Here is a 13818-nt window from a genome sequence, read left to right on the forward strand (position 1 = left end):
CAAACATGGCAATTTAATCCAGACATTGGCCAGTTTTATTGAGCACCAGTTTTCCTCCCGGGTCCCGTGTATTCTGGCTATAAACGTTTATTCAAGTGGCTCGAGCTAAAACAATAGGTTTTCCTCTGGAAATCACTCCGTAAGAATTCAGCGAACAGCTGTGAACGTTATCAAAGAATTGCCTCACGCAATATCCGTCTCCATGGAGAAAAGCGGGCCTTTGTGGCGGTACACAGTAAAGTGACATCGGGTAGCAGAACAAAAACAACACAAACTTCTAAATGTTCAGTTCTATAATCTATATATGAAATGGACTGGAGCTTATTAGAGAGATCTGAACGCAGCCTCCTATACAGGCAGCACATACAGGCCATATTATGGCTTGGCTCAAACAGGCAATCAAGTAGAGCTCCTACATGGGTAAATGGTACTTTATGAGGAGAAATTATTTCAGATTTCTTATAAATCCCCCAAAATAAATAAAAATACCGTAAATAATGGAGCAATGTTCCGATATATGCTGTCATACAGATCTCATCGCCAATATATTTCCACCATTTACCACATAGTAGAGCTCCATATGGCGCCACACGGATTCCCTGCGTCTCCATAGTACAAAGCTACAGGGAACTCCGTGTGCCTCAGCGCCGCCGCCTTCACGTGGCCAAGAACGCACACAACTAATAGGTTTCCATTCTGTAAAGCAATAGACACCTGTCGTTGTGCCAGAAAATGCTTTTACTTTATCCATTGGAAATACAAGATGAACATTACAAAGTCGGCTTCTCCCACACGTTCCCGTTACAAGGCCAAGTTCACACTAGGCCGTTATTCCGTGTTCCCACCAGATGTTAACTTGACAGCATTTTTAACCTCTTCCCGCTAGGCGACATACGATTACAGAACTGGCACTTTATATTCAGCATGTTGGCACAGCAGCGATGCCCACACAATCCAAGCCATCGAAATGCCAAGTTACTGGAATTGATCAAAAGTTAAATGTAGTAAATGAAAGTGACAGATGGCAATGATTAAAAAAGAAAAAGAAACTAGTTAATGTTTATTTTGAATCTACTACATAATTGTCTAAGGGTCACTTCCGTCTTTCTGTCTGTCTTTCTGTCACGGAAATCCCAATTCGCTGATTGGGCGTGGCAAACGGCCACGATCATTCAGCGACGGGCACAGTGCGGTGGCAAAATGGCCGCTCCCTACTCCCCTGCCGTCAGTGCCCAGCGCCCGCTCCATACTCCCCTCCAGTCAGCGCTCACACAGGGTTAATGGCAGCGTTAAGCCACGGTGTAACGCACTCCGTTAAAGCTGCTATTAACCCTGTGTGACCAACTTTTTACTATTGATGCTGCCTATGCAGCATCAATAGTAAAAAGATCTAATGTTAAAAATAAAAATCATTATATACTCACCTTCCGTGGGCCCCGGGATCCAGCAGAGGCCTTTCCAGCTCCTCGCAACGCTCCGGTGACCGGTCCATGCATTGCGGTCTCGCGAGATGATGACGTAGCAGTCTCGCGAGACCGCTACGTCATCATCTCGTGAGACCGCAATGCACTCTTGGGACCGGAGCGTCGCGAGGAGCATCGGTAAATGCCTCGGCTGGATACAGGGGGCCGACAGAGGGTGAGTATATCACTATTTTTTATTTTAATTCTTTTTTTAAACAAGGATATGGTGCTGCCCACATTGCTATATACTACGTGGCTGTAAACTACATACATATTCTAGAATACCCGATGCGTTAGAATCAGGGTGTGTGTATCTGTATATGTGTGTGCGTGTATATAATATAATATATATATACTGTGCAAGTCTCATATCTCATATTAGAGAGACGCAGGGACTATGTGCTGCCATATAATGTTTCTCTAGGTGCCTCATAAATGTAGGTATATCACAAATAGACGTCTAGAGGAGCGCGGCAAAAAACTTCTGCATGCCATTGGAATCGAAGGCACGGAGGTACAGCAGAGGGCTCATGCCTTTCCATGGCTATTATAGCTGTGCATAAAATGGTGATTTTATAGAACTGTGTGACACCGACGTTACTCAACCAAAGGGAACAGAAAAATGTTTTTTTGTTTTTTTAGGTTGGATAAAAGTCCATTTAAAAGCAGTTATCTACTTAATTTTATTAACCCTGCTGTTCTGTTTGGTCTGGGGAGACCAATTTTGAACTTTGGTATTTTTTGGGGTGTTCAAGATGTGGTTCTGAAACTTGTGGTTGATTGACTTAAATGAGGATGGGTCGGTCGGCCACGGGTTTCAGAGCCGCATCTTGAATATTTTAAAGAATATTGAAGTTCAAAGTCGGTCATTTTTGACCAACAGAACAGCAGGGTTAATGGTTAAAATAGCAAAGAAAGGAACTAGGAATTAGAGACCGTCGGGGGACCCAGGAAAGGTCAAAATGGTAGCGTCAGAGGATTGGGGAGGAAGGCAACACTGAGGATTTTTTTCATACCATTCTAGAAAGAAAATAAAAAACGGCTTGTCCACATTGTTTTAAAGTTGAGTGCTCTTTAAATAATCTTGACTTGTGATTGCCACAAACCTTGAACAGTAAGGAAAATCTGACAACGTAAACTTGGACAGGTGTTCAGTAAGGTCCACAGAAGCAGCTTGTAGCAGAGAAGACCACACACTGGTATCTGCTTCCAAAACAGCGGATCATCAAAACCTTCTGCTTATCTCTACATCCATAAACAGAAGACTTGCACAGACCGACCTGAATCAACAATCTGGAGCGGTTATAGAAACAGCCTCCTAGACAGCGAAGAAACAATCAGAAACAAGAAAAAGTCACGGGACCATCGGTTGTGAGAACGTGTGCCGATCAATGATATGGCAATCAAGAGGCTCACGAGCCGCACTCAGCCGAATTATCATATAACATTAGTATCCTTTATGAAAAGCAGCGATACCCAGTACCAATGGCTTTACGCCGTGAAACTAGACTAACGCATACAACAATTATATTAACGAGAGATCTTTCGCAGACATGACTTCCAAAACTACCATCAGTATTGTATTAGTCCACGACTGTACACACATGGAAACAAGAAGTAAAGAAACACGTGTGAAAAAAACAGAATGTGTGTTGAACCTTACATTCTCTAAGTACCCCCTTTTACTGAGGACAACTTTACACCCCAATTGCATTCTCTACAGCAGCTTCATCAGGCCGTCACCTGGAATGGCTTCCAGGGAACAGTTATGCTTTGCCAAAAGTACAATTGTCGAATCACCAGCTGTCTTTGCTGGTACCAAGTGTGTTTTGCAGAGGCTGTGTTGGTACACAGCTCCATACAAATTCCACAACTGTTCCAAGCCAGAATATAGCAAGTATCACTCAAGTATGTACAGAGAAACAACAGTCAGCATGACGAACCTGGCTCTCATGAGGACCACCCAAGAAAGGAAGACCAAAAATTACCTTTGCTGCAGAGGATAAGTTAATCAAAGTTTCCAGTATCAGAAAAAGCACTTCATAAAACAGCTGCCATACACGATGCACGGACACCAAGCAACTGACCGCTCAACATCAACTGTCCATAGGACTAGTCGACACAAACCTTTCTTGTCAAAACGCTGCAGAGATGCCTCTGCTGAGGACAGCAAACTAGAAGAGGAGACTTGTTTGGGTCAAGTAACAAGGACTGAACATTAAATTAGTGGAAATCTATACTGTGGTCTGAGGAGCTAAATTTGAGGTTTTTGGTACCAACCACCATTTCTGTGCGAAGCAGAAAATGGGGGTGGTTGGTTTCTACACGTGTGGTGCCCACCACGAAGCCTTGTGGAAGAGGTGCGATATGTGGGGGTGCTTTGCCCGTAACTGTTGGCGATTCATTCCAAACTCAAGTCACACTTGCCCATCATGGATTGGATACCACAGCATTCAGCAATGACATGCCATCCCATCTGGTTGCACAATGCTTCAAAACACCTCCAAGCCATGTAAGGGTTATGTGGCCAAAAAGGAGAAGGATTGAGGACTGTGTCAGAGGACATAGTCGCAACTCAATTGAGATGGTTGGGGATGACTTGGATCATAGAGTGAATACAAAGCAGCCAACAAGTGCTAATCACCTCTGGGAACGCCTTCAAGACTGTTAGAAGCCATTCCAGGTGACAGCCTGATGAAAATACTAGTGATAATGGCAAGGGGGTGCAACGTTGTCAGAAGAAGAGGGATACTTTAAGAGATTTAAGATTTAAAACACATATTGTGGTTTGTTTCACACGTTTCTTTACTTCTGCTTTCCATACGTGTGCCTTTGTGGTTTTATTGCCTTCAGTCTGGATCTACAATGTGCCCGTTCCAATAAGAAGAAAACCATTGCATGAACAGTCTGTTCAAAGTCTGACGGCTACTGTACATACATTCATATTCTACCATTGGAAGATAGTCAGGAGGCCCAGTTTGACATATCATCGTGTTCAGCCAACTTTTATTTAACCCCTTCACCCCAAAGCCTGTTTTCACCTAAGTGACAGGGACAATTTTTACAATTCTGACCACTGTCACTTTATGAGGTTATAACTCTGAAACGCTTCAACGGATCCTGGTGATTCTGACACTGTTTTCTCGTGACATATTGTACTTCATGATAGTGGTAAAACTTCTTCGATATGACTTACATTTATTTGTGAAAAAAACAAAAATTTGTCGGAAATTATGAAAAATTTAGCAATTTTCAAACTCTTAGTTTTTATGCCCTTAAATTAGAGAGTTATATCACATAATATAGTTAATAAACAACATTTCCCACATGTCTGCTTTACATCAGCACAATTTTGGAAACATAATTTTTTTTTGTTAGGACGTTATAAGGGTTTAAAGTTGACCAGCGATTTCTCATTTTTGCAACAAAATTTGCAAAACCATTTTTTTACGGACCACCTCACACTTGAAGTGACTTTGAGGGGTCTATATGACAGAAAATGCCCAAAAGTGACACCCTTCTAAAAACTGCACCCCTCAAGGTACTCAAAACCACATTCAAAAAGTTTATTAACCCTTCAGGTGCTTCACAGGAATTTTTTGAATGTTTAAAAAAATTGAACATTTAACTTTTTTTTCACAAAATTTTTACTTCAGGTCCAATTTGTTTCATTTTACCAAGGGTAACAGGAGAAATTGGACCACAAAAGTCGTTGTACAATTTGTCCTGAGTACGCCGATACCCCATATGTGGGGGTAAACCACTGTTTGGGCACATGGGAGAGCTCGGAAGGGAAGGAGCGCTATTTGACTTTTCAATGCAAGATTTGCTGGAATTGAGATCGGAGCCCATGTCACGATTGGAGAGCTCCTGATGTGCCTAAACAGTGGAAACCCCCACAGGTGACACCATTTTGGAAAGTAGACCCCCTAAGGCACTAATCTAGATGTGTGGTGAGCACTTTGAACCTCCAAGTGCTTCACAGAAGTTTATAATGTAGAGCCGTAAAAAAAATTTTTTTATTAATTTTCACAAAAAATGATCTTTTTGCCCCAAATTTTTTATTTTCCCAAGGGTAAAAGGATAAATTGTACCCCAAAAGTTGTTGTGCAATTTGTCCTGAGTACGTCGATACTTCATATATGGGGATAAACCACTGTTTGAGCGCATGGCAGAGCTCGGAAGGGAAGGAGTGCCATTTGACTTTTCAATGCAAAATTGGCTGGAATTGAGATCGGACGCCATGTCGCATTTGGAGAGCCCCTGACGTGCCTTAACAGTGGAAACCCGCCACAAGTGACCCCATTTTGGAAAGAAGACCCCCTAAGGAACTTATCTAGATGTGTGGTGAGCACCTTTAACCCCCAATTGTTTCACTAAAGTTTAGAATGTAGCATTGTGAAAATTAAAAAATCATTTTTTCTTTCCACAAAATGATGTTTTAGCCCGCAATTTTTTTTCCCAAGGGTAACAGGAGAAATTGGACCACAAATGTTATTGTCCAATTTGTCCTGAGTACGCTGATACCCCACATGTGGGGGGGAACCACTGTTTGGGTGCACGGCAGAGCTCGGAAGGGATGGAGCGCCATTTGAAATGCAGACTTAGATGGATTGGTCTGCAGGCGTCATGTTGCATTTGCAGAGCCCCTGATGTACCTAAACAGTAGAAACCCCCCACAAGTGACCCCATATTGGAAACTAGACCCCCAAAGGAACTTATCTAGATGTGTTGTGAGAGCTTTGAACCAACTAGTGTTTCACTACAGTTTATAACGCAGAGCCGTGAAAATAAAAAATATATTTTTTTTCCACGAAAATGATATTTTATCCCCTATGTTTTTATTTTCCCAAGGGTAACAGGACAAATTGGACCCCAAAAGTTGTTGTCCAACTTGTCCTGAGAACGCTGATACCCCATATGTTGGGGGAAACCACTGTTTGGGCACACAGGAGAACTCGGAAGGGAAGGAGCCCTGTTTTACTTTTTCAAAGCAGAATTGGCTGGAATTGAGATCGGACGCCATGTCGCGTTTGGAGAGCCCCCGATGTGCCTAAACAGTGGAAACCCCCAATTATAACTGAAACCCTAACCCTAACCCTAGCCCTAACCCTAGCCCTAACCCTAATGGGAAAATGGAAATAAATACATTTTTTTACATTTTATTATTTTTCCCTAACTAAGGGGGTGATGAAGGGGGGTTTGATTTACTTTTATAGCGTTTTTTTGGCGGATTTTTATGAATGGCAGCCGTCACACACTAAAAGACGCTTTTTATTGCAAAAAATAGTTTTTGCATCACCACATTTTAAGAGCAATAATTTATCCATATTTTGGCCCACAGAGTCATGTGAGATCTTGTTTTTTGCGGGACGAGTTGACGTTTTTATTGGTAACATTTTCGGGCAGATGACATTTTTTGATCGCTTTTTATTCCGATTTTTGGGAGGCGGAATGAACAAAAACCAGCAATTCCTGAATTTCTTTTAGGGGGGGCGTTTATACCGTTCCACGTGTGGTAAAATGGATAAAGCAGTTTTATTCTTCGGGTCAGTACGATTACAGCGATACCTCATTTATGTAATTTTTTTTATGTTTTGGTGCTTTTACACAATAAAAACTATTTTATATAAAAAAATAATTGTTTTTGCATCGCATTATTCTGAGAGCTATAACTTTTTTATTTTTCTGCTGATGATGCTGTATGGCGGCTTTTTTTTTGCGGGACAAGATGACGTTTTCAGCGGTACCATGGTTATTTATATCCGTCGTTTTGATCGCGTGTTATTCCACTTTTTGTTCGCCTGTGTGATAATAAAGCGTTGTTTTTTGCCTTGTTTTTTTTTTTTTTGCGGTGTTCACTGAAGGGGTTAACTAGTGGGATAGTTTTATAGAGCGGGTCGTTACGGACGCGGCGATACCAAATATGTGTACATTTATTGTTTTTTTTTTTTTTTTTACATAAATAAATGGATTTATTGGGAAATGTTTTTTTTTTTTTATTTGGGGATTTTTTTTAATTTTTTTTTACACATTCTATTTTTTTTTTTTTTTTTACTTTCTAACATTGTCCCAGGGTGGGACATCTCTGTATTAGATCAGATCGTTGATCTGACACTGTGCATAGCACACTGTCAGATCAACGATCTGACAGGCAGCTTAGCTGGCTCTCCAGCGCCTGCTCTCAGCAGGCGCCGGCTAGCCAGGTCACTTCATGACCCGGAAGGAGTCCGGCGGCCATCTTGGATCCGGGGACTCCTTCCGGGTCACCGGAGCAACGCGATCTCATTGCGTTGCTCCGGTGGGAGAGCGCAGGGAGCCCCCGTCCCTGCGCGATCCCCCTCTATGCCGCTGTCACTACTGACAGCGGCATCAGAGGGGTTAAATGCCCGCGATCGGCGATAGCGCTGATCGTGGGCATTGCTGCGGGGTGTCAGCTGTCATATACAGCTGACACCCGCACCCGATCACCGCGGCGCTCAGCGCGAGACCGCAGTGATCGGTGCGCCGTACTAGTACTGCTGCTGGCACTAATGCAGTGCCGGCAGCGCAGTACTAGTACGGCGCGTGTCGCGAAGGGGTTAATGTTTATAGGAAACTTTAGTTTCTGAGAACTCACCTGCAAAACATAGCAATGTCATCAGTGACATCGCTGTATGAGTTTAACTTTGCGATGCCAAGATCAGTAGTAAAAAAAGAAGCGGAGGGAATTTGATGCTGTGCCAAAAAGGTCAGCTCTGAGAACAAATGGGCCTATCTTATCACTCTTATCATCATGTACTAGACATGATGGACAGCTGAAAAAGATCGTTTAGGCCACTTTCTATGGACCATGGGTGGTTTTTGGTAAAAGAGCGAGTTTGACAATGGGCAGCCTATGGCTGATATCTGTTAAAACTTGATCTGCTAGGAGATTGTTTCAGTAATTGTCAGGTTCTGCTGCTCAAAAGTCATTTAAAGTCAAAGGTCAGATCCATTAATGGAAGCCCAGACGACGAAACAGATTGTGAATGATCAGTTTTATGTTGTCCCATCTGTCGTTTTAGCTCATAGCGACCTTCACAGCTCAGGTTATCCAGAAGACAGTGATCTGAAATCTCTAACTTACACAGTGCTCCCCAACTCCAGTCCTCAAGAGCTCCCAACAGTTCATGTTTTCAAGATTTCCTTAGCATGTCCCAGGACGTTATCACCTGGGCAATACTAAGGAAATCCCAAAAACATGATCTGTTGGTGGCTCGTGAGGACTCGAGTTGAGGAGCACTGCACTAGTTTATGGTCAACGACTTGGCTGATGCTGACAACAGGTCACTTCATACAGGTTTTGTAGCTTCTTATTCTCAATAGATGAACCCCGGACGTTGCGGAAAGGTAGATCAGAGGTGAAAATGTCCCTTTTCCACAAGAAACTAAATACACAGATGATTTGATTTTTGTGTTGATTTTTCCAGCTACATGTAGATGCCTACAGCTAAATGTGCATCAAGTCCTACACATCCCAACTTGGCGTAAAGAGGTCATCTGTCTCACTTCCGCATCGGGAGGTGACGCGACACCTACAGACCCATGTGAGCGACGTGGATCTCATGAATAGGACATGTGCACAATAACTTTTGGCACCTAAGGCAGCGTATTTATTGACCATTGCTTGGCACCACCATGTTACAATTTTGTCTAGCAACTTCTGACAAGGCTTCTGTATGTGCCAAGTACGGGAGATCGTAGGATGATGGAGATATTTTTGGAAGCGGTGAGCACAGGAGACTGCGGATGTGAGCAGCATAAGGATACACAATCCTGGTACGATCGAAAAGAGAATCTGAACAGCACATCCAGATGTGGCAGAACTAAACGTCTGGTCGGGAAGTCGCCTAATTTGTGGCTTTTGACAGCAGGTAGTGAGCAATGAGCAGAAGAAGCGTTTGAGCAGTTTCCTCACTTCATCTGTACATCACAGTGATCACATAGCGGCCGTCACGACTTACTGACGGCTCCACGGCTCACAACCAGGAGCTAATCAGGTCTTCATTCCCGCGGGTTGTATAACGGCACAATTAACACTGAACGCCTCCACTGTCTCAGCTTGGAAGTTATGCGTTAGGTGTATAAAATGCTGTGACACGAACACTGAGGTGTGGAGACCCAGAGCTGACATCGGACCTGTCACCGGCGTTACCTGCTCCGAAATATTTGGGTACAGGTTTTGCAAAAACCATCCACTGTGGAAACTTAGGCTATGTTCGCATATTGCGTTTTTGCTGCGTTTTTTTCCCTGCAGATAAAACCAAGCTGATACAGTTTAGTGCCTGTTGTTCCTGAGTTTTCTGGACCAAAAAAAGCAGCAAAAATACCTGCGTTTTTGCACTTAATTTCTATGGGTGAAAAAAAAGCACAGAAAGAAGGGACATGCTGCAGTTTACACAGTTATCCAATTCAGTCAGGAAAAAAAAAAAAACACAAGTGTGCAGGAGATGTCAGAAATCTCACAGCTTTTGAGGGTACTGTAAAGTACGACTTAATTTGCATAAAAAAAGCAGCAAAAACGCAACGTGTGAACATAGCCTAAGGCTGTGTGCACACGTTGCAGATTTGACTGTGGAATTTTCAGTGCAGATTCTGCATTTCTTGGCAGAAAACGCAGGTCAGAATCTGCGCCTTTTTTTGGTATGTGCACCCGTTGCAGATTTTTGTGTGGATTTCTTCTTTTTTTTCCCCTGCAGATTTCAATTATGGAGTGGGTGGAGTAAATCACTTGCGGATCTGCAGCGTTTCTGCGCTAAAAAAAGCTGCAGATCTGCAAGAAATCCACAACATGTGCACATACCCTAAAAGTAACCAATTCAGCCTTGCGGCGCATTCAGACAAGCACATAACCGGCCCGTGTAGTGTGTGCGCCATGGATGGCACGGCCTATGGAATCAGATAAACAACAACCCCTTTAATGAGGACGTATCACCAGTGCCCACTTTTTTATTTTATTCCCACTAATCCCATGTATATCATATGGTTCCAGAGATTTATTTTATTTTTTTGCTCATTTTATTGTCCATGAGAGGGTGGGGCTTAAGGCAATTATGCAGAGCAGCCTAAAGCCACACCCCCAGAGAATCATTTGAGACACGCCCTCTTAGAAAAGATCGTAAAGATGAGCACTCAATTTAAAAAAAAAGTGCCCAAATCCCTGGAACTGTACGGCAGATCGTATAAAAGGAAGAACCGGAATACTCAGGAGGCAGTGGGAATAAAATAAGAGCAATGGTCACTCCCGACCTGATGAAGGGTCCTCTATGTGACCCTTGTGCCGAGGTGTCCGGCAAATGACACAGATGAAACCAGGGGGGCAGAGGTGGCACACGCCCCAGAGATGATACCGGGGGGAAGCGATGGCACACCCCCAGCGATGACACGGAGGGAGCGGTGGCACACGCCCCAGAGATGACACCAGGGGGGCAGCGGTGGCACACGCCCCAGAGATGACACCAGGGGGGCAGCGGTGGCACACGCCCCAGAGATGACACCAGGGGGGCAGCGGTGGCACACGCCCCAGAGATGACACCGGGGGGGCAGCGGTGGCACACGCCCCAGAGATGACACCGGGGGGGCAGCGGTGGCACACGCCCCAGAGATGATACCGGGGGGGCAGCGGTGGCACACGCCCCAGAGATGACACCGGGGGGGGCAGCGGTGGCACACGCCCCAGAGATGACACCGGGGGGGCAGCGGTGGCACACGCCCCAGAGATGACACCGGGGGGGCAGCGGTGGCACACGCCCCAGAGATGACACCGGGGGGGCAGCGGTGGCACACGCCCCAGAGATGACACCGGGGGGGCAGCGGTGGCACACGCCCCAGAGATGACACCGGGGGGGCAGCGGTGGCACACGCCCCAGAGATGACACCGGGGGGGCAGCGGTGGCACACGCCCCAGAGATGACACCGGGGGGGCAGCGGTGGCACACGCCCCAGAGATGACATCGGGGGGGGCAGCAGTGGCACACGCCCCAGAGATGACACCGGGGGGGCAGTGGTGGCACACGCCCCAGAGATGATAACGGGGGGGGCAGCGGTGGCACACGCCCCAGAGATGACATCGGGGGGGGGGCAGCGGTGGCACACGCCCCAGAGATGATACCGGGGGGGGGGGGGCAGCGGTGGCACACGCCCCAGAGATGATACCGGGGGGGGCAGCGGTGGCACACGCCCCAGAGATGATACCGGGGGGGGGTGGGGGCAGCGGTGGCACACGCCCCAGAGATGATACCAGGGGGGCAGCGGTGGCACACGCCCCAGAGATGATACCGGGGGGGGCAGCGGTGGCACACGCCCCAGAGATGATACCGGGGGGGGGGGGGCAGCGGTGGCACACGCCCCAGAGATGACACCGGGGGGGCAGTGGTGGCACACGCCCCAGAGATGACACCGGGGGGGCAGTGGTGGCACACGCCCCAGAGATGACACCGGGGGGGCAGTGGTGGCACACGCCCCAGAGATGACACCGGGGGGGCAGTGGTGGCACACGCCCCAGAGATGACACCAGGGAGGGGGGCAGTGCTGGCATTGGGCTGGATCTCCGCATTATCCGGATGCCGGTGGAGTGCTGCTTTCCCCCAAACTTTGTAATGAAGTCCTGTCACCGCTTCCCATAGCCAGTGCTGCTGTCACATGTACGGCGCCATCCTGTCACTGCTGCATGGTGCCATTCACTGCTCTGGAAAACTGTCACATGCCAACACATGGCACATGCCCTCAGACTACACACATAAAGCCTGTGCGCACAATGCAGTCAGAGGCAATTCTGCTACTTGTAGTGCTCAGCCATGTAACAGCCGAGCTGCAATGCTCCACAGCCCCAGCAGACATGCAGCCCCTACACAGGTGTATCCCGCCGGTACCTGGACGGTGCCTCCCGGCCGCGGCACGGGCTCCTCTCACCGGGATCTCCGCTCTCCACTGCCTCCCCGCCTCTCCAGCTCCGCTGCCAGCTGTGATCACGTGGTGCGGATCCAGGTCCACGCCCCCTCCCCATGTGCAGGATGTGTATGTGCAGACTGAGGGAGGCGTGGCAGCCTGCTGGGCATTCGTCCAATGAGATAGCGAGGGGTGTGGTCAGGAATGTAGCACACACTGCAGGCGGAGAGGTCGAGGGCGGTGCTGGGGCTGTAACCCTGCGCTCTCCCGGGAGTCAGCCTCTGGGAAGGGAAGGGTTAAACTTGTGTCTTCTGCGTAAATAGTGCGTACGTATAATGGAGGATGCGGCGCCTCTGTACTGGGGCCAACACCACTGCCAGCTGTCACTGAATGGAAACTACTGCTGCTTTAGCTGCTTTTACACGTCAGGTTTTTGGTTTCCGGCACAATCCGGCAGTTTCAGGCACAATCTGGATCAGTTTTTTTCTTACACCTGAGGCTACTTTCACACTAGCGTTGGCTTCAGCCTGTCGCATTGCGTCGGGCCGAGATTCCGACGCTAGCGTTTGATGCGCCGCACAACGGGTGCAGCGGATGCATTTCTCCATTGTGAGGTGCGGGGAGGTGGGGGCGGAGTTCCGGCCGCGCATGCGCGGTCGGAAAAAGTCCGTCGGCAGCAAAAAACGTTACATTACTTTTTCTTTCTTTCTCTCTTTCTTTCTCTCTTTCTTTCTTTCTTTCTTTCTTTCTTTCTTTCTTTCTTTCTTTCTTTCTTTCTTTCTCTCTTTCTTTCTTTCTCTCTTTCTTTCTCTCTTTCTTTCTCTCTTTCTTTCTTTCTTTCTTTCTTTCTTTCTTTCTTTCTCTCTTTCTCTCTTTCTTTCTTTCTCTCTTTCTTTCTCTCTTTCTTTCTCTCTTTCTTTCTCTCTTTCTTTCTCTCTTTCTTTCTTTCTTTCCTCCCACCAGGAACTCAAACACCATGCGCAGTACATAGAGCCGGATCCTGTGCATCAGTTTGCATCCGTTTTTTGCCGGATTGTGCCTGGAACCAAAAACCTGATGTGTGAAAGCAGCCTTATCCTTCACTATCCTGTGTCTGCAGGTGGCCGGGCTTTGCTGTGTGGCTATTTCTGCCCTTGTGCTCTGATGCCTTCTCCGTGTGACTGGCAGCCTCTGCCTGCGGCGGTCTGAGCGCTGCTTATAGAGATGAGCGGACCCCTGGATGTTCAGGTTCGCCGTGTTCGCTGAAAACAGGAAAAAGTTCCGTTTGGGTCCGAAGATGACCTCGAACTTGACCCCGGATCCAATAGAAGTTAATGAGGACCTGAACTTCGGTGCTTTAACCCCTTAATGACCGCCAATATGTAGTAAAAAGCGACCACTGAGGGGCCTTATTCCCTCATCGCTGTTTTAAAACAGCAATTGGCAATAATGATATAGCGCCCACCAG

The 13818-nt window shown here is 46.7% G+C and overlaps 1 protein-coding gene across 2 annotated transcripts in view; it reads right to left on the bottom strand.

Moving 5' to 3' along the window:
* The window catches only part of PPP2R3A (protein phosphatase 2 regulatory subunit B''alpha), a 219329-nt gene extending 206871 nt beyond the window's left edge, over nt 1-12458 (bottom strand). Inside the window, exon 1 of one of the 2 annotated variants that reach the window (XM_069727960.1) lies at nt 12356-12458. The gene's annotated coding sequence lies outside the window, so the exon portion shown is untranslated. The remainder of the gene's footprint in view (nt 1-12355) is intronic. The other variant, XM_069727962.1, reaches the window with a different exon arrangement.
* Between the last annotated feature and the right edge of the window lie 1360 nt (nt 12459-13818).

This window comes from Ranitomeya imitator, chromosome 5 (assembly GCF_032444005.1).
Source record: "Ranitomeya imitator isolate aRanImi1 chromosome 5, aRanImi1.pri, whole genome shotgun sequence".
NCBI lineage: Eukaryota > Metazoa > Chordata > Amphibia > Anura > Dendrobatidae > Ranitomeya > Ranitomeya imitator.